General features: G+C 36.9%; 1 long non-coding RNA gene across 1 annotated transcript in view; it reads left to right on the top strand.

Moving 5' to 3' along the window:
• Positions 1-12201, top strand: part of LOC115942166 (uncharacterized) — a 233710-nt gene extending 221509 nt beyond the window's left edge. Inside the window, exons 6-7 of the long non-coding RNA XR_014148968.1 lie at positions 4040-4126; positions 11495-12201. This is a non-coding gene — a long non-coding RNA (uncharacterized LOC115942166). The remainder of the gene's footprint in view (positions 1-4039; positions 4127-11494) is intronic.
• Positions 12202-26903: the final 14702 nt, after the last annotated feature.

Below are 26903 nucleotides of genomic sequence, written 5' to 3'. Positions count from 1 at the left end.
ACAGTTTCCAATAAGGCAAACAATTTATAAAGTATATCAAAATAGGTTCAACCGGGTTTTTAAATTTTCTACTCTGTCCTTAGGCATTCAAATTTCCACACATAAATCTCTAATCATTCTTCAGAAAATTCTATTCCTTACCCAAAATTCTTGATTTTGTTCTATGATCCATCATCTTCTCCTAAAGTACATTTCCTCTAGTTTAAGCCACCCAGTCTGAGATAAATCCTTAGAATCTCCAGCAAGACAATCCAGAGTGAATGTTGGTACTCCAAGTCCTCTAAAAAGATCATTTCAAAATGTCCTCACCATCATGACTTGCTGATTTATCAAGAAAGATACTTTTAGTTCAGGCCCCTTACCTCACCCCTTCCCTCCATACATACATACACCTCCCATCACCCAAGAGAAAACACTAATTTTCAAAACTAGTAAAATCAAAGCTTTGGTTGATACATTTAATGACATTAAAGAGTCAGGAATGAAATATAAAGGATTAAGATGGCCCAGTCTAAGAAACAGGGAATGTGTATTGTAGAAAATAAGATAGTTCATTTCTCTTCTAAAAGAAGGTCTGTGAGGGGTACCTGGGTGGCTCAGTCAGTTAGATATCGAACTTGGGTCATGAGCTCAGTGTTGTGAGATGGAGCCCCATGTCAGATTCTGTGCTGGGCATGGAGCTTGCTTGAGATTCTCTCTCCCTCTCCCTCTGACCCCCCCCCCAAAAATTAAAAGAAGGTCTTTGATAGGACCAGTTGGGGCATGGTGAAATACAGGACTAGCATCATCAAAGATTCCATGTTGCTAAAAATAAAAGATTGTCCTTAACTGAGTTATATACTCTTTCTCTTAGATAAAATATGGCTCCCAATATTTGCTTATTTTCCTAGTAAAACTTTTTTGTCCATTATTTTCATCCATGTCTCTTATAATTCACATGCTCAAGTTGGTAAAGTGTGGTTAAAAAACTGTTATAGACATGGATGAAAATATCTACTGTCTATGAAAATATATGCCAGTGTCTATAAAGATTAATTTATTAATATAGTTATATGTACTATTTTAAATCACACATTACATACAAGAATATATTAATTTAGAAATAGTTTTTACTCACATTTCATGAAAAATATTCTATTTCTTACACATGTATCTTCAACATTAGTATAATTATAGAGTCAATTTTTGAATCATCCCCAAAGCAGATTTTCAGATTATAACATAGTCTTTGCTTTCTAAGTTGTTTGAGATATAGAATTTTTTTGTAATCTGAGCTGGGTTTATTTTCCACTAAAAAATGTTCTAAGTGAGAAGTAACTGTTTGCTTAATGATATACAATTGTTGCTATTTATCTCCTTAATTTTGTGGGTATATCTTCTTAATTTTTGCAAAATCATCAATAATATATTGCTGTTTATAGTAGTCAAAATCATCCAAAATACCAGTTTACAATGATATCTAACATTTACAATAGTGACTTCACATCCCTAGGAACAATTACTAAGTTTATGTTAATTTTATGTGCCTCCTTTTAAATCAATTCCATGAAGAGAACCCTAAGGACATCCAAAATTAGCCTTGTTTGATTAAATAGTTTTTTTTACTAAATAGTAGCTGTTCTTTCAAATTAGGTAATTAAAACAGCACTCTGTAAATGAGAACACTGATAAACACTTGTGGCTAGAGTAATTTTGTATCAGTCAATTTTTCCTAGGTTTTGCTACAGTGACAAACAACATTATAATCCCAATGGTTTACAACAACAGGGTGTATTTCTTATTCACGTTATATGTTAGTTACATGCAATTCTGTACCACGAATCTTTTTTTTAATCTGAGATTCAGGCAGGAGGCGTAGTCCCTACCAATGATCTGCATTCCCAAGAGTGATTTCTTCAATAGCCCTTAGAGCTTTTGCTTAGATGTTGAACAATCACATTACCTATATTCTGTGGATCAAAGAAAGTCACATTGTCATACCCAACATCACTGGGGTAGGATGTGTGCTCATCCCATAGTGAAGCACTGCAAATCACATAGCAACTGAATGATCCCAGTCTTTTGGTACTGGTTGAGACCTGATTTGTGACCGAGGATGTGATCTATTCTGGAGAATGCTCCATGGGCACTAGAGAAGAATGTGTATTCTGTTGCTTTGGGATGGAATGTTCTGAATATATCTGTGAAGTCCATTTGGTCCAGTGTGTCATTTAAGGTCTTTATTTCCTTGTTGGTCTTTTGCTTAGATGATCTGTCCATTTCAGTGAGAGGGGTGTTAAAGTCCCCCACTATCATTGTATTGTGGTAGATGTGTTTCTTTGCTTTTGTTATTAATTGGCTTATATAATTGGCTACTCCCATGTTAGGGGCATAGATATTTACAATTGTTAGATCTTCTTGTTGGATAGACCCTTTAAGTAGGATATAGTGTCCTTCCTCATCTCTTATTACAGTCTTTGGTTTAAAATCTAATTGGTCTGATATAAGGATTGCCACCCCACCTTCTTTTGGTGTCCATTAGCATGATAAATGGTTTTCCACCCCCTCACTTTCAATCTGGAGGTGTCTTTGGGTCTAAAATGAGTCTATTGCAGACAGCATATCGATGGGTCTTGTTTTTTTTTATCCAATCTGATAGCCTGTGTGTTTTGATTGGGGCATTTAGCCCATTTACATTCAGGGTAACTATTAAAAGATATGAATTTAGTGCCAGTATATTGCCTGTAAGGTGACTGTTACTGTATATTGTCTGTGTTCCTTTCTGGTCTGTGTTGCTTTTAGGCTCTCTCTTTAGAAAAAAAGAAAAAAAAAATCACACTGCAACTGGTAGAGATACATAATTCTCTCCCTGGAAAGGTACCAGGTAACTGGGAACAAAAAATCTAACAGAAACTTTTCTGAGAAATAATTTTGAGGGGCAACCTTGGCTTGTATTGGGGCATTTATGGAGTCTCTTAATGTCTGCTTTTAGCTACATAAGAATTCAGCTAAAACTGATCTCAGCAGGCTTAGGGATTACTTATATTCTAAGCCAAAGTACTATGCTCTTCCTAACCTGGCTGTAGGTGGCAAAGTATGTTGATGAGGGCACAGCAGCTTACTTTTCCCAGATATAAACACAAAGAACACTATGCTGTCATTTCTATAGCTATAAACTCATTTCTCCACTCCCAAAGTTGCCATTCTCAATGGAATGCTATGCTTACTGATGTTAGAAATTAATTACATTTATTATCTTCTGGGAGTTTAGTTGCAATTTTGCCAGAGTAAAAGATTGCAAAGTCTACTCTTGGGAAATGTTTTTACTATTTTCTTATGATTAATTCTATGTCAATCCCATAACATTTATTATTTAACCATAACTATCATAGAAAACAATATTACTTAGGTGCTGGTCATCAATCTTTTATGGAACTTTAAATGAGAAAACATAAAAAGCAGAGAATTTAAGTGGTGTTTCACAGCATTTTTCCCCCATTAACACAACCCTTAAGGTTTAGCTCTAGTATGGTGATTTAAAATACTAGTTTTGTTTTTCCCCGTCTAGATTGGGATCATTAATCAGGTGATATTGGGACATCCATTTAACTTTTATACCTCAGTATCATCATGGCAAAAATCATTTATTTCATTCATTTATTATTAGGATTAAAAGAAGCACTGCTGGTAGAAAGCCTGGCCTATCACAAAATAAATACCTGATAATTGATAGCAATGTCTATAGTTGCAATTATTACTAAATACTATATGAATGATTTTGAAGATTAAATGAGTTCATATATATGTGTAAATCACTTAGAACAGTGTCTTGTACATAAAATAAATACTATTAAAGTGTAATCTATATCATCACATATTATTACCATCAAGATGTACACTCCTCTTTCCTAGAATTTTCTACCTCATTGGTTACTAAAGGTAGCTGGGAAAAGATACAATCACCAGCACATTTTACCTCTAGCATATTAAATATAAAATATTAATGTACTCAATGTTTGCTTTCCCAAACTTATCTTACCATTTTCTTTTTGTCTGCAAGGCTGTCCCTGAGGAATGCTATTGAACCAATATTATAACCAGTCTTACAACTACTACAGAGCTGCCTCAAGTCCCTGACTACATTGAGGTAATCTGTCTCTTAGCTGCCTGCCAGAGAATGGGATGAATTCCTTGTAGAGAAAAATATCATTTTGAGGTGCTACAATTTTTCATATACATAATTCAACATTCCATAAAATTCATTACCGAAAACAGGACCAGGAGAGGAAAACAAAATAAACAATAGAAACAGAACCATAGATGACCCAGATATTAGTGTTATTAGACATGGACTTTAAATTATGATTAAATTGTGATTCATATGTTGAAAATAATAGATGACCAAATGGAGGCTTTCTTCTAAGAACTAGAATCTATAAAAAAACAATGGGAATGGAAATTGATTCCATTCCATAACTGAAAAACACAATAACTTTAAGAACTCGATAGGCTTAATAACAGATTTGTTACAGCTGAAGAGAGCATTAGTGAACCAGAAGATAAGCATGTTGAAAATACTCCTCTGAAGCACTGAGAAGGATAGAGAGAGTCTCATGAGGTAAACCTTTACTGTGAGGAGAAACTCAGATCCTTGGGCCTTAGAACACAATGATATAGAAAGTGGGTTATCCTACAGGTCTTTAAATGCAGGTTGAGAGCATTTATTTTCCAGAATGAATCCCATTGTGTCACATTGTTGTTGTGCATGTGTGTTTGTTTCTACCTTCACCTATTGTTCCTTCCTTTGGAGTTGCAAGTAATTTGGGGTTGAAAAAGGAGCCCCTTCCCAAAGCATTGAAAATTGCCTAGGGTCACCCATTATAATAAAAAGATAAGATAAACATGGTTGACAAAGATGGATTATAACTGGTTATAGATAGACTCTATCATTACTGCTTAACACTAGAAAACAATTAGTGTAAGTGAGGCTAACTCACTTATGTATTAAATTTCTCAATGTTCTTTATTCAATTCCAGGAATGAGGATTATAAGAGTGACACTCCTGCTTTTTCAAGTTTTTCTTGACTTAAGTAAATCTAACCTCTGTTATAACACCCCCTTAAAGTCAGAAGGAATTACTCCCAATTATTAACTTCCTTTCTACAGGGGAAATATTAAAAACTCAATGGCATTGCATATACCCCCCTCTAGGTCTCCATTTATGTTTTTCATCCCCTTCACTCTATCTTTTAATTGGGCAAAGTGGTAAATAATATGATTTAATATAGTTCTCATATCTGGAAAACTACTGTTTAAAGTAGTCCAGGAGTCATACTCTATTTCTTTCCAAGCAATTAAAATTCTTTCATAGAGTTGGATTGTAGAATGTAATTCAGGAGAAGTGAGGAGAAACAAGACTAAGGGATTTGGTAAGATGTTCTCCAAAAGAAACATTAAATTAGGGGCCCCTGGGGGGCTCAGTAGGTTAAGTGTCTGCCTTTGGCTCAGGTCACGATCCCAGGGTCCTGGGATTGAGACCCACATCAGGCCCTCTGCTCAGCGGGAAGCCTGCCTCTCCCTCTCTCTTTGCTCCTCCCCCCCTCACTTGTGCTCTCTCCCTCTCTTTCTCTCAAATAAATAAAATATTTTTTAAAAAGAAACATTAAATTGGTTAATTACCTAATTCCCAGGTATAGATAGGTAATATTCTTCTTTCATTGGAGAACAAAAAGGCTGGGGCACCAGGGTGGCTCAGTCGTTAAGCGTCTGCCTTCGGCTCAGGTCATGATCCCAGGGTCCTGGGATCGAGCCCCACATTGGGCTCCCTGCTCGATGGGAAGCCTGCTTCTCTCTCTCCCACTCCCCCTGCTTGTGTTCTCTCTCTCGCTGTGTCTCTCTCTGTCAAATAAATAAATAAAATCTTAAAAAAAAAAGAAAAGGCTGTCCTGTTATTAATTACTGGGATTTGGGATATAAGATGAATTAATAGATAGGTAAAGGAACCGCATAGAATATTTGAGTCAAAGAAGCAATAGTCAAGAGGAGTGGAGTGTATATGACTTCCATATTATGAACTGAAACAGTAACGACATGTATTACTTTTTAACCTGCAACTCTGTGCTTTAAGATTGGCACAGATTGTGTCCTGGAAGCCTCACTTGGCCAAGCAACTGGGAAATAAGATAAAGTAACTGGAGAGGAAACTGGAGTGGAGCCTGGAGGCAAAAACTCCAAATGGCAGTACACAGTGATGTCTCCAGAAAGTGACTGGGCATGTACTCACCCAGTGAACTGAAAAGAACAAAAATTACTTTTCTTATGGTGATGGAACCAGAGAATTAGAAAATCTGATTAAATAGTTCATAATCAACTGAATGCAGTTGGTCAGTTCAACAGAAATCATTGGAATTGAAAGAAAAACATGTTTTTAAGATTCATGACTCAGAATAGAGCTGAAACATTCAAGATACATAAGGTCTGTTTTCACTCCTGTGATATGAGTTCTAGACAAAGTCCCATCAGTGTATTAGGGTTATTCAAACAATTCATAAAGATATATATTCACTCAGTTACAGAAAAACTGCTGGAGAAATTAGTTATTTATGTTCAGGGGATATCTATATTCTATATTTTAGGGGATAGAATAAAGTTTATTTATAACTTCACACATTTTTCCCCAAGAATTTCAGCATTTTATGAGGTCTGAAGTTGGAGTTGAGTAGCTCCTCGTCCTTAAAGGCTGTCATTTCTAGCTGCAGTTTAACTGAGTCCCTGTGGCCTATTGAGCACTGCTAAAGGGCAGGTTCACCACAGGCGAATGGGTTCTTTACCAACATCAAGTTTCCTAAAGAAACTCCCACCACTGCTCTTAAGATGCAAGGGTCTTGCCATAATTCCTTCTTTGGAAGTGAGACTGTGTTTAGGAAGGATATTTATCCTGTCTTGTACAGAAAATCCATTTTAGCATTGTAATAATCCAAGTAATCCTTCTCACTCATCTGAAACAACTGTTCCTCTCTAGAGATGGGGTAGGAGGACAGTCAGGTCTTCCCGAGGTGGGAGCAGAACTAACTGTCTACAGGCTCCTATGGTTGTGTTGTTGTGAGTGTTGGTTTGTTTCTTCCTCGGTGCACTGTTCCTTCCTTTGGAGCTGCAAATAGTTTGTGGTTGAAGTTTGTATGTTTGCAGATCAGCCTGACTGGGAAAAGCAGGGAACAGGGTCATTGGAAAACAGAGGAGCTGTGAATGAAGCTTAAGAACTTACCAGTGTATAACCAGTACCCTAGGGGAAAAGCTTAGCCTGCTTCAGCAATTTTGGGGTCAACTTAGAGCACACAGCGTTGGGAAGGCAATTCAGGTGTCCGTTGTTAACATATTGCTCTCAATGCCTTTGAGGCAGGACAAAGTCCCAAAGAAATCTGTGTTGTCAAGCAGAGGACCACGAACATTCTCAAGAAATCTGTCTCAGTCCTAGAGATTTCAATTTGAAAATGCTGCCTTTTCTAACCCAGAAAGAAACAGGAGCTTTCTCCCATCAAAGATTAGCTTTTTCTCCTATTGGAATCCTTCCCTCAGGCCTTGTGTTAGCCAATTATTCTTCTTATCCTTTCACTACAGACCAGCACCCAAACAATCCTACACAGCTGGGAGCACAACCGAATACACTTTGAAAAGAGGAGAATACACAAAGGAGGAAGAAATGATTGCAAGAAAGCCTTGTTTAAAATATTGCAACTACTGCTGGAAAGCTAACAAGGACCACTGGGGTGTGGGGAAAAGGCTGCAGCCTCTTCCATTTGCAAGAGGAGAAAGACAGGGGAGACGTTATTACATTTATCGAATGAGAGATGGATTTTAAGAAATTGCAAAATACTACTTTAGACTTCTTCCCTAGCAATGAGTGAGCGTGAGATCAGAAGGGTCAATGGACTTACAAGAAGTAATTAACTCAGCTGTAGGTTAAAAGAGATCACTAATTGGGCGCCTGGGTGGCTCAGTTGGTTAAGCGACTGCCTTCGGCTCAGGTCATGATCCTGGAGTCCCAGGATCGAGTCCCGCATCGGGCTCCCTGCTCAGCAGAGAGTCTGCTTCTCCCTCTGGCCCTCCCCCCTCTCATGCTCTCTCTATCTCATTCTCTCTCTCAAATAAATAAATAAAATCTTTAAAAAAAAAAAAAGAGATCACTAATAGGTGACAAAGAGGAAATTTTTGTAGAGGAGGATTAAAAGTAAGATCCAAACACAGGTTTGTATAAGAATGCAGAAGACTTTGAATGAAAGGTTTATACATTTGGACAGTAACTTCAGCAAGTGAAGAGCAGAGTCTGGGCTAACACTGGGACCCTGGAAAAGACAGACAGCACATTTGTTGTGCAGTTGAATTACTTAGGACTCCTTTGGGTGCCAGTGGCAAAATCCCAGCTCAAACTGGCCTAAGCCAAAAAAGAAATTATATTGGCTCACATAACTGAAAAGTATAGAGGATCCAGAATCTGAAATATCTCTTGAAAAGACAGCATAGTATACTGGTTAAGGCAAGGACTTTGAAACCAGACAGTCTGGGGTTAAATCCCGGTAGTGGTAGGTACCCACTGGCTGTGTAACTTGGAGCAAGTTTTTACCCCTTTCAGTGAATGACTCCATTTCCTTTCCTCTAAAATGGAGATATTAATAATAACTTTCTCATAGAATTTTTGGAAGGATTAAATAAAGTTGATATCCACAGCACTTAAATTTTTTTTTAAAAGATTTATTTATTTGAGAGAGAGAATGAGATAGAGAGCATGAGAGGGGGGAGGGTCAGAGAGAGAAGCAGACTCCCTGCTGAGCAGGGAGCCCGACGTGGGACTCGATCCCGGGACTCCAGGATCATGACCTGAGCCGAAGGCAGTCACTTAACCAACTGAGCCACCCAGGTGCCCCGATATCCACAGCACTTAGAACAGTGCCTGGCACAGTTGCTATATTCATATCAGGACTCTCTCTCTACTCTCTATCCTCTAGCAGGTCTTCTCATTAGTTAGCAGCTTCTTTTTCCCAATAGTTGTAAGACATTTGACTCCAGTCAGAGTGGACTGATTGGTGAGTCACATTCCAGTCCCTGGGGTGGGGAGTAGCATGGGGGAATGGCCAGGAGGATGGACAGTTCTGACTTGTTATGCCTTGATCAACTGCCCACCCTGCTGCCAAGAGTTAGATTCAACTCCGCACAAACTCTGTGCATTCAGAGTAGAGTAGGATGCTTCCTCCAAGGATAGGTGAGGTGCAGTTACCAGAAAAAGAGGAAATGGACCCTAGGTGGAGGAAGAACAACAGATGTATATCATAGCTACAAGAAGGGCATCCTGACATGATTCCATACTGGTTGGGAAGCATTGGGGAAAGAACAAGAAGAGTTTTTTAAATAATTTCTCAACTAAGCCTTAGTTCTTCTTTTATCAACACTAAAGTTGTCAGAATTGTCAAGTTGCTAAAGTTCCTCTGTGATGTTCCCATATTTTTCTTTAAATTAATAATTATTACTATTTATTCAGTGCCTGCTTGAGCCAGGCATTTTGCCAGGTGTTTTACTTACATGCTCTCTGATTCTCTTACATAAATTTTGCCGTCTTTATTTGAAAGCTGAGCACTTGCTCCTCCCCAAAAGTTGGCACTCAGGATTTAAAGTTAGGTGTATCTGAACCTCATAGCCTTGCTCTTTCTACCACACTGTGAGGCCTCTATTTTGTGTGCCATTTCTTACTGTACACCACCCCACCTCTAAAATGTGTCACTTCTTCTATCATTTCCAGGCAGTCCCACCACTCACCAAACTGTCTTCTTGGTAAAACCTTGGCCATCAGTCACTTACCATTCAATAACTGTCTCTGTGTCCCCTCTTATAAGGTTCTTGGCAGTTGTGTGTCCCCTCTTGTAAGGTTCTTGGCAGTTGAAACCTCATTCCTCACATTGGAAGGGAAGACTTTGTTTCTGACCAAATAACCTCGAGGTCATCAGGCAGATCAGGGGACAGATTTGGGCCAAGTATTCTACCCAGCTGGCTTCCTACTTCATCAGGCAGTTAGCCCTATTTCCTCTAGCCAAGAGAGGACTAGTACCCTTATCATTAAGTCAGGATGAAGACCTTCAGAAAGCCTGTGGCAGCTGTGTCCTTGCATGACTGGCATTTGTGGTCACATACTACCAACATTTTAACACAGACCTTCTGCTTTAGGCTAATGAGTCTCCTGAGTGCCCCTTCCATTGTTCCTGCCCAGCTATGTCATACTGGCCTCATTTCCTGAGACCCCACCCCTTCCACACTTCTCTCCATTTTCTGAGATTTCCTCTCAATATCTATCTTGAGCAAAAAACTTTCCCAGATTCCTCTAACCCGTGGCCTTTTCCTTCTTCACTGTCCTGTAGTCCAGTTGAGCCACACAACCTAGTGTTTGATTCTAAACATCCTTCCTGTTTTCCAAACTAAATTACACATAATACAGAACCAGTCTTTTTTCTGTTTTATTGTCATTTTTATTTAATGTCCCAAAGCACCTAGCCCAGGATGGGCACATGGCTGACAGTGAATGGATGAAAGTCCTGTTGATTTTTCTAACACATAGAATGCTAGTTTCCTTCTCTTTTGTTTTTCAGACTATAACTAAGTTGGTCAGGGGCTATAACACCATCATTCCACTTTTCCTCTCTGCTTTGCTGTTGCTCTCCACCAGCAGAAAATCAGTTAAGTCTCAGTACTGAGTCTTATCTAAAATATTCTGGTGTCATAAAGCAAGGACCTCTTTTATTGCCCTGTCATTTTTCTGTAGAGAACACACTAAACCTACTATTAGAAAGAAAATGCAATCTATTCTAGAAGTTTTCCTAGTGTATATATTTTAAAACTCATAAATTCTCAGCTTTCAGATCACAATACAATTGCTGGAGTCCTAAATTTATGCCTCTGAACAGAAGTACAATTCCCATCTTCATTGCCACCTGCCTTCTCTACTGCCCTGCTTAATTTAAGTTATTCAATAACAGTTAAAACAATACTCTCATCCCAGTTAGTTGCAACTGAAAATCATTATGAGCTGACAGCTTCTGGGTGATGTGTTGGTGGGGGGAAGAGTGGCCGTGATCTCTAGGCCACAGAAGGGTGATTACCCAGACATGGAGACTGAAGAGCACATGGGACCTGAGTCTTCAGAGTAGAAGAAGCCAGGATAAGGAATTTAGTACAGAAGTGGGAAAGAAGGAACAGATCTGAATGGCCACCAGTGCCCAGGCCACCTCTCTTCAATGGAGATGAAACAGTCATTGATTTTTGGAGCAGTCGTTTTATGTTTGCCCCAAACATTCCAAAGCCTGTCTGAGATTGCTTCATTGTCTCACTCACCTGGGAAAAGGGGAAAAGCAGCAGAAGTGGTGGGAAGGGTGCCAACGACTAGAGCAATAGACTAGACTCATTCTAAAAATGTCATTCTGAATAACCCAAGAGAGTTGTCTGGGACCTGACTCACTCTCTGTGATTACACAGACAGATGCTAACAGCCCTGATGTGTGTGTGTTTCACTGAAAGAAAGGAATCTCTGGACCTGGTCCTGCCTGTGCTTCTATTCAGTGGTGGGACAGAGGTAAGTCCTTTAACTTCTTATCCTCAGTTTCGCCATCTGTAAAACCAGATATGCAGGAGTTGCAAACTGGAATGCTTTCAGAGGCAGGAAAGCATTTCAGGCAAGTCAGTGGCTCAAGAATACAAGAAGGGCTTAGAACAAGGGCAGCTGGAGTGTGCATACCTGGTCTAAAGGCTTTTAGCATTCAAATTCAAGTTTTATAAATAAACAGTGCATATCTCAGACCTCTGGTTTTTGCCTCTAGACTAGATAATGTCTTCATCCTTTCCTACCAGATATTCTTTGAACTTGAATGCCTGGAAAAACAGGATATCATGGTCTGATCGACTCTCACCACGTTCATCCCATCATCTGACCAAGTGCCTGGGACATAGTAGTCTCAAGTTAACAATTTGTTGTTGAGTTGTCTTTTAACCTTTACCTTTACAGAGTGAAGTCTTGCCTTGTTATTTTTAGGCTGTTCCCTCATTTGACAGTTCTTGGCTTCCATCTATTGAATTACTTTACCATCAGTCTAGCTGGCCCTCAGCTAAGCCTTTCCTGAGCTGTGCATAGTACAGTTGCTTGTGGTTTTACGTGGAATGTCTGAGACAATCTCAATGACAACAATCCTTCCCTAAGCGAAGACAGCACAGCAAAGAAACCTGCAGTGACGCCCTGCTGCAAGATGTCCTGTTCCTTCTTCTAAGAAGCAACTCTTCTCTCTTGTCCCCTCTCTTTTTGAATGCCTTCTTCAGTAATCCTTTCAGCACAATGGCCATTTCTCTTTCTGTCTGCCCTCCCTACAGAGCTGATCCAAACTCTGAACTGCTTCCAAGTTATTTCGAGATAGCTCTCTAGATCAGCTCCTTGGAGATGCTGCACAGCAGAGCAGGAGCTCTCTTAAAATTGGGCCAGACTCACATCCTAAACAGCTCCAGGGAAGTTTCCCTTATTTACACTACACAAACGCTCACTCTCTCCTTTGGCCTCAAATGCTTGCGAGACAATTACAATATTCTTTTCCTATAAAGCCACAAATGTCTTCTATAGAATCCATCTCAATGGAAAATCCAAAACCCAATCCCAGGGGCACCTAGGTGGCTCAGTCTTTAAGCATCTGCCTTCGGCTCAGGTCATGATCCTAGGGTCCTGGGACCGAGCCCCACATTGGGCTCCCTGCTCGGCGGGAAGCCTGCTTCTTCCTCTCCCACCCCCCCTGCTTGTGTTCTCTCTCTCGCTGTCTCTCTCTCTGTCAAATAAATACAATCTTAATAAATAAATAAATAAACAAACAAACAAATAAATAAATAACTCAATCCCAGAAATGTAAGGTGACTCTCTTACACTGCAGGTGAAGAATGGATATTATGTACTTTAGGGGTGAGTTCTTATATTTTTCTGTGATTGAGATACATAATACATTTTAAATTGGGGTCCCTGGAGGAATTTTTTTTAGCACTTTCCTTCACTTAAGGCCCAGAATGAGGAACAGAGTTGGTTAATCATCTGCCAGATAAAGAAACAAAGTCTCAGAATTATAAGATTGTTCCTCCACTTTGGAGCTTCTCCTCATTGCTTTGCCTATAAATAATTGAGGTGTATTTTGTGCAATCATATACTGTTTAGAGTGCTGCCTTTAAGGACTTGGGAAACTTTGTTGCCTTCCCAGAATTGATTGAAAATCAAAATATATGGGAAACATTTTAGGAAAGGAAGATGGTTCTGAGGGTGGGAGCAGTGGGAATATTTTGGTGCAGAGCAAAGGGAAGGTCAGCTGGACCATCAAGTGTGGGTAGGATTTGAATGAAGGGAGGCAAGCATTGGTTGAGCAGAAAGAAGGGTTTTCATTTTGACAGTAAGAGAATTAGTCCGACTCTAGGATGGATGTGTGTTGAGACCAAGTGGCAATACAGTAAGTTCTAATAGGTAGAAGAAAATATGTTTAGGATAACTTCAAAGGCCAGGCAAAGCGGTCAAGATCTGATGCAGTAGACTGTGAAGACAGCAGTAATGTGAGGAGAAAAAAGTTGTTTACGGTTGGAAATGAGTCTACTTTTGATACTTGAAACATGAACTATTAGATCTACATTAAGGTCCTTCCCTTCCTTTTCCCCAACCCTTGCTTTTTAAAATTGAGGAGAAGAGAGATTATGTGATCACCACTCTATTGAACATCAGAAAAAAAAAATTGTTAATTTTTTTCTTAAGACAGGATGACATAAGAGCAGTCGTTATACTAATGAAAATAAGGTGTCCCCTGGGATTTTCAGTTTCTAGGTAACCATGTCATACTTTGAATAGTGTCCAGTAGTGTCCACTAACTTTGAAGTTAGAAGGACTCTTACTGATACAGCTTTTCATAGTCCATGTCATAGTTGGGTTTTTATAGTCCTTTAATCCAGGTCTCAATATTTCCATCTATAAATTGGATTAAATATGCTGACCTTCCAAAGTATTATGAGGAATCGATGAGATAAGCATATGAACATATTCTGCCCAATGCAAAAGATCATACCATTAGGTAATTTCCAACCTTGCCTCAGAAAACTAAAGAGAATTCTTTCTTGTATGTACCTCTATGTCTTGTACAGTGAGAAATATAAGAAGACAAGTAAACAGCAGCTGAATCATAGTCTAGTGCTCTCCCGGATGACATTCAGCACTATAGTGGTAGAGAGTGCACAGAATCAGGTAAGCACAGATAGTGTTCCCCTCCCCCCATGCCTATCCTGATAAATTGACAGGCATGATAGGTGGTTTATTTGTGATATGATCCCAGGAAGCACAGGTAAGGGAGTAGGGAAAGTAAATCAAGAGAGAAAGAAAATCAATAAAAGGTATGTTAATGAGCAAGTCTCCATTGTGGACAATTAAGGCTCTTTCCTCCTGGGTTGCTCTCAAGGTGTCTTTAAATGTGTTTCAGTATTATCATATGATGGGTGGGAACCTGGGGCATTTATTCACTAACTCTAGTCCCTCATTTGTTGACAATTACTCCTGGAGGTGTTGGATATCTAGTCATTCTGGGTAGCCACAATTACTGACCATCTCTCGTTCATAGTTCTAGAGCAAAGCCCACAAAAAGACACAGGCCTTGTAGGGGAAGCTGTCCACAGGTATAGACATTGTCTGCTTAGGTGTAGGTGAAATTCAGAGGTGCCATGTGGGGACATGAGCCATCAGTAGCTTCTGCTACAGGAGGTATGTTTTGTTTAAACATAGGAGGCAGCATTATCATAGAAAATAAAAAAGTTAATTAAATTTAATTCACAAAGAAGTTAATTAAAGGAAGGTTCTCACAAGTGATGGGAATGGATGGTGAGATTAAGAAATAATATTCTGACTATGGAACCTGGGAACTACTGACATACTGACTTCAGCTTGTTCAGGGTCCCACTGGGAACAAGAACAAGATAAAGAACACTCTTTAATGCCAAAAGTGTAAGTCTCTGTCAAAACCAAAACAGACTAACTCTGAAAATTACAGTTTAGCAATTCCTATCAGCTAGAATTTATAATCTCACACAGTATGATATGAGACTTGGGCATATTCCAAATTGTGTTAAAACCTTAAACAGACCTCCTTATAGATGATCAGCAATAATACAAGGGGGGGAAGGCAGAATGGTTCCCAAATATTTCACATATGTTTTTCTATGGAAGAAAGGTCAAAGTATTTATATTTCCACGGGCATGAAAACCAAAAGTGCCTCATATCTAGAGGAAAAATCAAAAGAATTCTTTCACAAAGTCATAAGGCACAAGTCTAAAGTAGCTCATCAAAGTGTGGACTCCTTTACATAATAACCAAAGACAATGTGTGAACCTTAATTACATCCTGGATTATAAACTATATGGGACATCCAGAAGGAAGGAAGGGAGGAAGAGAGCCAAACAGATAACAAGAGAAAGCTCTTAGAGGGCAGTGACTACATTTTATGACTATGTCATCCTTAGGAGCATCTATGTTTCACATTTTTAAGCATCAAGTTAATTAATTGACTTAAGGAGTGATTGAATGTCTGATTAATTAGTTAATTACTTGACCTAACCATCCATTCGGACAAAATAATCATGGTAACAGTTCTGTCTAAACTGCCTGATTTTGTCAAGGTCATTGTCTAGAAGTCATCTCAAAGCAAATTCCCAGTGCACATTGCAGAGTTCACAGTGGCCCTGAAGATAAAAGAATCATTTGGATTTTTCTCATTTGACATTCTTTCTCAGTTGACATTGGGCTCAATTCTTTCCAAAGTCATGTTGAACTTATAACACTGGGAAAGAACGTTTTAATTAATAATTTGCTAATGCATCTGGAACTAACTCTAATATGCACATGTGCCCATGCATCCACACCTTCACTGGGGGCGTGATGAAAATGTCAGTCTGTCTTCAAGTTAGAACATGAAGAAGTACATGCTTACAGATGATATACTGATTTCAAAGTCCACTGTAATTTGTGTCTGCTCTCCTCCCACCTTCTATTTAGAATGATTTGTGAATCTAGGAAGGCCTGCTTTTGTCACATCTTTTGAATGCTAAAACTAAAGTGATAAGAAAGAGGATGTGCTATGGTGTAAATATTCTTTATAGGAAACTTCTAAAAAGGAAGTAAAATATACTAAAATGTTCTAATTTTTCCCTTAATATCATGACTACATTAATATTTTAAGTACTCTTAAATTATCTATATATCAGTGAATTTCTTTAGACTTTGTAAACTTTTGATCTATTTGATATTCAACAAAAAGAGGTAAAGCTGACAGAACTGCATTGACATTTGAAAGGATACTCTTCAGGACAAACAAATTTAATGAAATGCAAAAGCTGTCTCTTTTTTTAAAGATCTTGTTTATTTATTTGAGAGAGAGAGAGAAGAAAGAGAGAATGAGCAGGGGGGACGGACAGAGGGAGAGGGAGAAGCAGACCCTGCTGAGCAAGGAGCCCAAGGCAGGACTCCATCCCAGGACCCTGGGTTCATGACCTGAGCTGAAGGCAGCCGCTTAACCAACTGAGCCACCCAGGTGCCCCTGTAAGATCTGTCTTTAATCATAGTATTATGGAGCCAGAAGATTGCTTCAATTCCTTTAGAGTATGGGTTGACAAATAATAGCTGACTAGACAAATCTGGTTTGCTGCCTGTTTATAAATAAAGTTTTATTGGAAGATAGCCACACCCATTCGTTTACATATTGTCTATGCTGCTTCTTGGCTACAGCAGTAGAGTTGAGTAGTTGCAGCAGAAATCATATCGAGTAGAAAGCCTAAAATATTTACCATCTGACCCTTTACTGAAAGAGTTTGCCAATACTTGCTCCAGACTATTATGGTAGCCACTAACCACCTGTGACTACCGAGCACTTAAAATGTAGCTGGGGCATCTAAGGAACTAAAAGAGTTAATTGAATTGAGACGTGCTGAAAGTATAAAATATAAAGGTTCTCCAGTGAAATAGAATCAACAGTAGATAGATAGATGATAGATAGATAGATAGACAATTGATTCTGTTTTCTGAAGAAACTTTATATTTAAGGTTCATTTTATATTGAATTATATAGATATAGATAGATCTATCTATATATGTATGTATGTGTATATGTGTATGTATATACATATATCTTTAAATCTCAATCTATATCTGCTACCTATCTATATCTATATATAGAGAGAAAGATTTATTTTAAGGAATTGGCTCCCATGATTACGTGGCTGGCAGGCTGGAGACCCAGGAGAACCAGTGTAATACCAGTCTGAAGGCTGGTAACCTGGAGGCAGGAGAACTGATGATGTAGATGAAGTTCAAAGGCAGTCTACTGAAGAATGCCCTCTTGAGAAGGCTTGTTTTTTTTCCTTCTATTCGGGCCTTCAACCAATGGAATGAAGCCCACCCATAGTATGGAGGGCACGTGCTTTAACCAAAGTCCATGAGTTTAAATGTTAATTTCATCCAAAAACACCCTCCAAATTGACACATAAAATTAATCATCATGCTTACTACTTTCTAAATTTTATTTTATTTAAATTCATTTAATTAACATATAGAGTATTAGTTTCAGGGGTAGAGTTCAGTGATTCATCAGTTGCATATCACATCACATGCCCTCCTTAATGTCCATTACCCCAGTTACCCTTTCTCCCCACCCACCTCCCCTCCAGCAACCCTCAGTTTGTTTCCTACAGTTAAGAGTCTCTATGGTTTGTCTCCCTCTTTGATTTCATGTATTTTAAAGACATAGAATTGCAAATACTTATTTTTTTAAATGTAAAATACATTGGTTACATGTTGAAATTATAATATTTTGGATATATTAAATAAAACACATTATTAAAATTAATTTCATCTGTCTTTCCTAACTTTATAATGTGGCTACTCAAATGTTTAAAATCATTTATGTGACTTACATTACATTTCTATTGAACAGTACTGCTCTAGAAACTATTCTGAGCCTGTGAAAAGCCTTGTTCCCCCCCTCATCATATTTCAAAAGGACTAATCTAGTCAGTTTGAATGGCATCTATATTTATTTATACAAGCTTATGGAGAAGTGGCATAAGTTACTCGAGAAGGATGTGAGATAGAGTTTATTTCTAATCTGGCTATTCTTGCTGCTGTTTTTTTTTTTCTCTCAAATCAGGTAAAAGTTTTCTAAGAGTCATCTGAGAAACAACTGAATTAACGTCTTATTAAGTTAATTGAATGTAAATGTGTATGTGCTCATGTGTGTGTATTAAATACAAAATGCACTACACTTTATTAAAGACATTATATAAATAGTGTTTCATTTTTTCTAAAGCATAGCACATGCCTTTCTTCTATATTTCCATTTACCACAATAAATATTCTGTAGATTTTTTTTTACATTTTAAATCAAATTTACTAAGATCTGTTCTATGTAATGAAATTAATCCATTTTAAGTGAACAATCTGAAGCACATTGGCAAATGAATACACCTGTGTAACTACTACCCCAATCAAGATGTGTGTTAGGCAGAATTCTGAAGAGTCCCTCCACCCCAAGATTCCAGCTCCTGGTTATTTAGCCAAACACTGTGAAGGGACTTTGCTGAGCGGTTGTAATCAAGGTTACTAGTCAGCTGAGGGAGATTATCCCCGATTATCAGGTGGGCCCAAATGCATCACCCAAGCCCTTAAAAGCAGAAGGAAGGCGGAAGAGTAAGAGACATGAGGCACAAAGGAAGGTCAGAGAGACTGAAAATATGAGAAGGACTCAACTTGCCTTTGTTGTTTTGAAGCTGGAGGAAAGGGGCCATGAGGCAAGGAATGCTTTTAGAAGCTGAGAATGACCTTTGCTGACCTCCAAAAAGGACATGGGACTTCATTCCTACAGATGCTTGGAAGTGAATTTTTCTGAAAGCTTAAATGAGCTTGAAAGTGAATTCATCCTCAGAGCCTCCGGAAAAGAACACGTCACTGCCGAAAACTTGATTTCAACCTTGTGAAACCTGGAGTAGAAAACCAGTAAGCCATTTGGTACCTGGACCTAAGACCTACAACTGTGAGATCATAAGTAAGTGTTGCTTTATATTGCTACATTTGTGGAGGTATGTTATCAGCAGTTGGGACAAACTGATACAATATGGAAAGCAGCTTGCTCCCTCTTGCCCGGTGTTAATGATTACAATTCACCTCTCCCTGAGGCAACCACTGTTTTTGCTTTTTGTCACTTTAGGTTAGTTTTCATTTTTATAGAATTTTATGTCAATGAAGTTAGATAGTATGCATCCTTCAGTGTTTAGCTTCTGTCACTCAGCATTTAAAAAAATTCATTTATCACATAGCAGTGAATCATTTTTTTATTGCTGAGTAGTATTTTATGGTATTATCACAATTTGTCTACCTGTTGCACCTACTGATGAATATCTGGGTTATTTTCAGTTTTTGGTTCTTTTGAATTAAGTTATAACGAGCATTCACGTATAAGTCTTCCTGTGGACGTGGGGTATGTATCTCTTGGGGAAATAACTACCGGTAGAAGTGCTATGTGAGATACTTTTAAGTGCCAAACTGATTTTCACAAGGGTGATTTCATTTTACACTCCCACCAGCAATGTATTGAGAGAGTTCCATTTGTTCTATATCTTTGCCAACACCTGGTATATTTGATATTATTTTTAGTTTTAGCTGTCTAGTTGGAATTATAAAAATATAAATATTATAATTTACATTTTTTGATTAATTATGTGAAGTAGCTCTTTTATGCACATTAGCCTCTGTTATAGGTTCTTTTGCAAAATGTCTGTTCAAATCTTTTGCCACTTGACAATGGCTTGTCTCTCATTACTGAGGTTAGGAGTTCCTGATACATTCAAAACAATCTTTTGCTGGTTATATCTATTGCAAGTATTTTCTTCCAGTCTGTTTTGTTGCTTTATTTTTTGTAATGATGTTCTTGTTGAGCACATTGCTTAGAAAACATGGGTGCCATTTATTTTGTTTATTGTTAATGCTTTTTGTGTCCTAAGAAATGTTTGTCCTAAGAAAGGCCAAGTTTGCAAAGATTTTCAACTATATTTACTTACAGAGATTGGATAGCTTTAGATCGTACATTTAGTTCCATGATCTATTTCTATATTAATTTTGTGATTAGGGGGAGATAAATGTCAGGGTTGATTTGTTCTCCCATGGGACCACTTATTCCTTCACCTCTTGTTGAAAAGACTATCTTTTTCCCATTTAAGTAACATGGCACGTTTGTTAAAAATCGCCATATAAGGGCGCCTGGGTGGCTCAGTTGGTTAAGCGACTGCCTTCGCTCAGGTCATGATCCTGGAGTCCCGGGATCGAGTCCCGCATCGGGCTCCCTGCTTGGCGGGGAGTCTGCTTCTCCCTCTGACCCTCCTCCCTCTCATGCTCTCTGTCTCTCATTCTCTCTCTCTCAAATAAATAAATAAAATCTTTAAAAAAAAAATCGCCATATAAGTGTGATTATATTTCTGCATTCTCTATTTGTTCCATTGATTTACACATCTGTCCTTATAATAGTACAACACTGCTTTGATTACTGTACCATTATATAAATCTTAAAGCTAAGTATTGTAAGCCTTACTTTTTTCACCTTTGCAAGATTATTTTGTCTCCTTTATGTCCCTTTTTCCATCTGTATTTTATAATCCTACTTCCAATTTCTACAAAAAACCTGCTGGGATTTTGATGAGGATAGTGCTGAATCTATAGATTAATTGGGGAAGATTTAGTATTTTTACAACCTTGAATCTAATCCATGAATGTGTCTATTTATTTACAACTTTAATTTTGTTCAGCAATATTTTGAAGGATGTTTTTGTACAGGTATTGCACGCATTTTAATTCATCCCTAAAAGTATATTTTGGGACTTTTTAATCTAGTTTTCCAAATAATCATTTATAGCACATAGAAACTTAATTTTTTTGTCTATAAGCCAAATATCCTTTTAATTTATTAAATTTACTTATATCTAGTACCTTTTGGAGGTTGCTTAGAACTTCCTACATACATAATCATGTTTAACTGCAAATAGAGAACATTTAATTACTTCCATTCAAAAATGATTGTATGGCTGTAATTTCTTTTGGCACTGACCGGGACATCTAGTATAATGTTGAATAAAAGTGGTGACCTGGAAATCCTTGTATTTTTCCCAATTGTAGAGAAAAGCATTTAGTTTTTCTTTTTTTCTTTTTTTTTATTGCCATCAGCTATGATGGTAGCTGTAAATTCTTATAGATAAGCTTTATCAAAGGAATTTCTCTTTTGTTTCCAGGTTTCAGAAAGATTGTGTCATGAACAGAAACTAATTTTTGTCAAATGCCTCTCAATCACATGGGCTTTTTTCTCCTTTGTTGTATTTTATGGTGAACTGCATTAATGGAATTTCCAAATACTAACCAGACTTTGTGTTCCTGAGATAAACCCTGGCTTATGATCTATCTTCCTTTCTTAGATATTGCTGGGTTTGATTGTTATGAAAGATTTTTGTGTTCATGTTGAAGATGATACTGGTTTGCAGTTTTCTTTGTTATTTATAGTTTTCATTACGTATGTAATGCTGGCCTCCTAAAATGATTTAGAAAGCATTCTCTTCTATTTCCTTAAAGACTTTGTGTAGGATTGGTAATATTTTATCCTTAACTGTTCATTGGAATTCACCAGTGAAGCTTTCTGAATTTGGAGTATTCTTTGTGGGAAGTGTTTGTTTACTTACAAATTCAAGTTCTTTAGGTAATGTAGTAGTGTTCCGACTTTTGTAATTTTTTTTCTTATGTTGGCTTCAGTAACTGATCTTTTTCAGGAAATCGATCTTTGTTAGCAAAATTGGTGATCGAATAGCATAAAAATGCTTAAAATGCCATTTCATTTTAATATTTGTGAGATCTGTAATGATGCCCCTCTTTTGTTACAGCCATTTGTAATTTATTAGCTTTAGAAGTCTAGCTACAATGTAGTATCAGGGTTTTTTCCCCTAAATAACCAGTTTTAGGGTTTCTTTTTTAGTGTTATTTGTGTGTCTGCTTAATTTCATTGATTCCTGATTTTATGTTTCTTTTCTCCTGCTTATTTTGAATTTAATCTCTTTTCTACCTCCTTAAAATGAAAATTTAGATAAATTTTCTTGGCATGGTTTGAACAGCATCACACAAATTCTTATATTTAGCATTCAGGAGAAAAATATTTTTATTTCCTTGTAATTTTTTCTATAGCCTATAAGTTATTTGGAAATATATTGTTTAATTTCCAAATACTTGTTAGTTTTCCAGATAGCTTCCTGTCACTCATTTTTACTTTGCATGTGGTAAGTAATCATACTTCATGTAATTTCTTTTAACTTTATGGACTTTTTTTATAACTGCACATACGTTCTACTTTGGTAAATATTCCATGTGCACTTGAAAGGAATGAAAGTTCTACAGACTTTTGGTGGGATGTTCCATAAATGTCAATTAGGTCAAGTTGGCTGGTAGTATTGCTCAAAACTCCTATATCCTTACTGACTTGCCACTTTTTTTTCTATCAATTACTGAAAGAAGTATTGAATTATTTAACTACAGTGGTGGGTTTCCCAATTTCTTGTTTTAGTTCTATCAATTTTTTGTCTCGTGTTTGAAAGCTCTGTAACTAAGAGCATATACATTTAGGATTTTTGGGGTTTTTTTTTGCTGAATTAATCCTTTTGTTATTACTAAATGTTCTTTTTTTTTTTTTTAAATCCCTGGTAACATTCTTTATACTGAAATCTACTTTGTCTCATATTAATATAGCCTGTCTGGCTTTCTTTTTATTACAGTTAGCATAATATATAAATATATATGTCTTAATCCTTTTATTTTTTACTTATCTGCAAATTTATATCTAAAAATGGACTTGGTGTGTTTTGCTTTTTTTTTTTCCTTCCTTCCTGGCCTGATTTGCCACTTACTTGGAATATGTAGACTACATTTAATGTAATTGATAAGATTTTGTCTAAGCCTACCATCTTTGGTATTTGTATCCTATTTGTCTCCTCTGTTTTTTGTTATATTCTGTCTTACCTTTTTTTTTAAATTAAGCATTTTTATATTCCATTTTGTCTCCTTTTTAAAAATTTTCAGTGATTACTCTGGATTTATGCAATTTTTAAGTTATTACAGTCTTCTATGACTATTACTCCACTTTGCACATAGCTTGAAAAACACATTAAGTATACTTTCTTTTTACTACTTAGTCCTATTGTTACACATATTACATATATATATAATAAACCCATCAATACATTATTTTTGCTTTACAGTCAGTTATATTTCACTATTTGTTAAATGATAGGAAAAAAGTATCCTATAACTACTCACACTTAAACCATTTATGCTATTCTTCCTTCCTTTGTGAGGATCCAAGTTTCTGTTGTCTAACATTTCCTTCAATGTGGGTAAAATATTTTTTAATATTCTTTTTTTTTTTCTCACTGGCTTTGATCAGGTCTTTATTCAAAATTAGCTGTCCAAAATGATTTGACTCTTATAGAAAAAACATAAGTTTTTAGGCAGCAGGCTTCTCCGCAGTGGGTTTCTTTTCTGCAGGCTTCTTGTCAGCTGCTGGTTTCTTGGTAGCTCCAGCCTTTTTTAATGTTCTTATAGTCCAGGATTACTGGTAACAGATTCTCTCAGATTTTTTGGTGTATTATTCAGCAAAGATGCAATGTGAACTGTTCTTTATCTGTGTAGTCCTATTTTTCAATACTGTACCCTGTGAAGACTAGTTGCTTCAGTTTCCCCAAACTTGGATCTTTTTCTCCTAAGTTCAACAAAATCACTATGCTCTAATTGGCTCACCCCTACCTGTACTAAAAATGAAGAAGTCCCTCCAGGTATAAAACCAGGGACTCACCTCTTTTGTTTTCCTTTACTCAAGGATTAGGATACTGAGCTGCCTGTTCAATATCTGCATTTATTTGTCCAGTTTTATACTTGTTTTCCAAAGTGGGCAAGTTCTATACAAGTAACTCTACCACAGTCAGAAATGGAAATTTCTATAGATCACTTTCAATATTCATTTCCAAAAGTCATCTTCCCTTTGTGTTTTAATGTTAATATTTAATTATCTTTGTGAGAGAACTATTTTTGCACCTATTTGTAGAAGAACAATACTTTGAATAAGTATTTCTGAAATCCCAGATTTTTTAAACTCCAGAATATTTCTTAGTGAAAACATCTGTACAGTCTTAGATACAATATTAAGTGAGAGGAGTGAGTGAGATTAAATGAGAAAGAAAAGAGTAGGTGAGGTCAGAATGATTTTACACCTAAAGCTACAAGATTCATGTTCCTTATAGAGTATTTAATGTATTCTGTGCTCATTGATTTCTTTGACCAGTACTTACACAGGAAGCATAACAAATACAACAGCCAAGAAAATAATAGATCATTGTGTCACCTATTTATGTGAAGACCCTCAGATGTAGAACTTGTGACAAAGTAGGCACACTAAACTAGAAACCTACTGTGTCAAGTATCTTATAGCTTGTTGCTCCAGTGCACACAGAGGTGGTATGCTCCTGTATAAAGTTTAACTATGTTGTATGATTTTGAGCAGATCTTCATGTTACATTTTTAATTAAAATATCCTCTCCCAGAACTTCAAAACTAACTGCATAGGTATAAGTTGGGAGAAAATGAAGGCACGTATTTAAGATACAAATTTAAAAGTTGTTTAAGAATAGATTTCACAGCAAACTAAATATGGATTGTTTGTGGATGTCACCATCAGAAAAGCTAAAACAATCTATGACCGAATCTATAGAAATAAAGTAGCTACCATAAGGAAGATATTTTTGTTCTATTCTTGGCTTGTTAAGACCATACCCAGTTAATTCTATTTTTGGTGCTTGCATGTTAATAGAGAAATACTGAAATTGAGGACTTTTTTTTTTTTCCAGGTAGGAGATTAAGTGGTTGAGGAATCTAGAAATTGTATCTTATAATCTGGCTACATTGGGTCATGAGGATTAACTAGACTAGATGATTTTTCTGAGCCTTTGAAAAAAATTTTATTAAATATTGTTTAATCTTAATTATCAGCATAATCTGAGCACTATGGGGTAGAAAATAAAGAATCAGGACCCCTGGTGACAGCTTTCTACCCAGATAATATTTTCTCAAGCAACTAAGCACTGGCTCCAAATTTGCATGTGCCATTTAAACAAAAGCAGTGTAACCGTACATAACCAGGTCCCTTAGAAGACAATATAGGAATAATTTGTTTTGCTCCAGGATTTCTCTTGAGAGAATGTCTCACATTCCCTCACTACTTCATCCTAAAAAGCTTACCAAAGCACTCAATCCAATCAGATAGAGCACTATCCATGAGAGAGAGTCTGGCAAATAAGTTTTTCTGGTTCATTGCATAGTCTTTTCAGTGGCTTCTATACATTAGGGCCATGAGTTAGTGCCTAGTATGTTACTCAGTTAAGCATACTCCTTATGGGGAATAGTTGACAAAAATAGAAACTTTTAGTTTAAAAATGATTTTTATCTAATCAGAAAATGCATTATAACTTTCTTCACATGTAGACATACCTTGGAGTGACTGGGGGTTCCATTCCAGACCACCACAATAAGGTGACTATTATAATAAAGTGAGTCAAATGAACTTTTTGTGTTTCTCAGTGCTTATAAAACTTATGTTTACATTATACTGTAGTCTATAAAGTGTGCAATGTCATTATGTCTAAAAATATATATACCTTAATTAAAAAATACTTTATTGCTAAAAAAAAATGCTAACCATCTGGACTTCCAGCAAGTCATGATCACTGATTACCAAACACTGTAATAAATATAATAATGAAAAAGTTTAGAATATTGTGAGAATTACCAGAACATGACAGATAGTTGTGAAGGCTGCAAATGCTGTTGAAAAAATGGCACTAATAGACTAGATAGACACAGGGTTACCACAAACCCTCAATTTGTGAGAAAGGCAGTATCTGTCAAACATAATAAAATGAGGTATGCCTGTACTTTTAATTACTCTGGAAAGACTGGGAGATAATTTTTCATGAATTCCACAGTTTAAGAGTAGGATCAGTATGTAGAAAACTCAAAAGATGAGTGTTGACTTCCCACCAAAACCCAGTTGAGAGAAACAAGGTTCTAGAGAATCACAGTAAGATCTTTCCGAATTTGTCCAAACTATGGAACTAGCTATCACTCAGATCCATGCTACCTCAGAAATCTTGAGCTCCAGTGTCTTACTTAGGATATTTTGCTAGCTATTTTAACAGATAGACTGCACATCTCAGTTTCTTAACACAATCATAGTTTGTGACTTATGAAAATTCCAACATAGGTGATTGTGATTGGCTAGGAATAGGAGGGGAAACAGTACTCTGCTTTATGGATTTATTCAGGGACAAGGACATGAGTGTTTCCACTAAAAAAGGAGGACACAACTCTTGTGTGGATAGGTAGACATCTTTATCATGCCCTATTATCCACCTAGTTCCTTGTCCTTCCATCTCTTTATTCTTCTCCTTAAAGCCATTCTTTAACATGATAAAACTCCCTGATTCTTATAACTTCATTTTCTTGTAACCTCTCTGGACTTTCCAGGCTCACTTATTTTCCTACCTAGCTTGGATGCAGTGTTTATCATTTAAACCATTCTCTCACATACATAATCATCCTTGCTCATCTATCTTCATTCTCCAGTAAACTATATAAAGCTTGGATTAAAAATAAGAACTATCTTAACTGTCATGGAATACACAAAGTAATACAGAATAAACTAAACAGATTATTAGTCTCCATCTTCCCAGTCACTGTACTTGATGGAGATCACTTAAGCTTCATTTCCATTT

The sequence above is a fragment of the Leptonychotes weddellii genome, chromosome 10 (assembly GCF_054177405.1).
Source record: "Leptonychotes weddellii isolate Sample4059 chromosome 10, ASM5417740v2, whole genome shotgun sequence".
Lineage (NCBI taxonomy): Eukaryota > Metazoa > Chordata > Mammalia > Carnivora > Phocidae > Leptonychotes > Leptonychotes weddellii.
The sequence above is the reverse complement of the archived record's forward strand: the minus strand, read 5'-3'. Positions and strand labels throughout refer to the sequence as shown.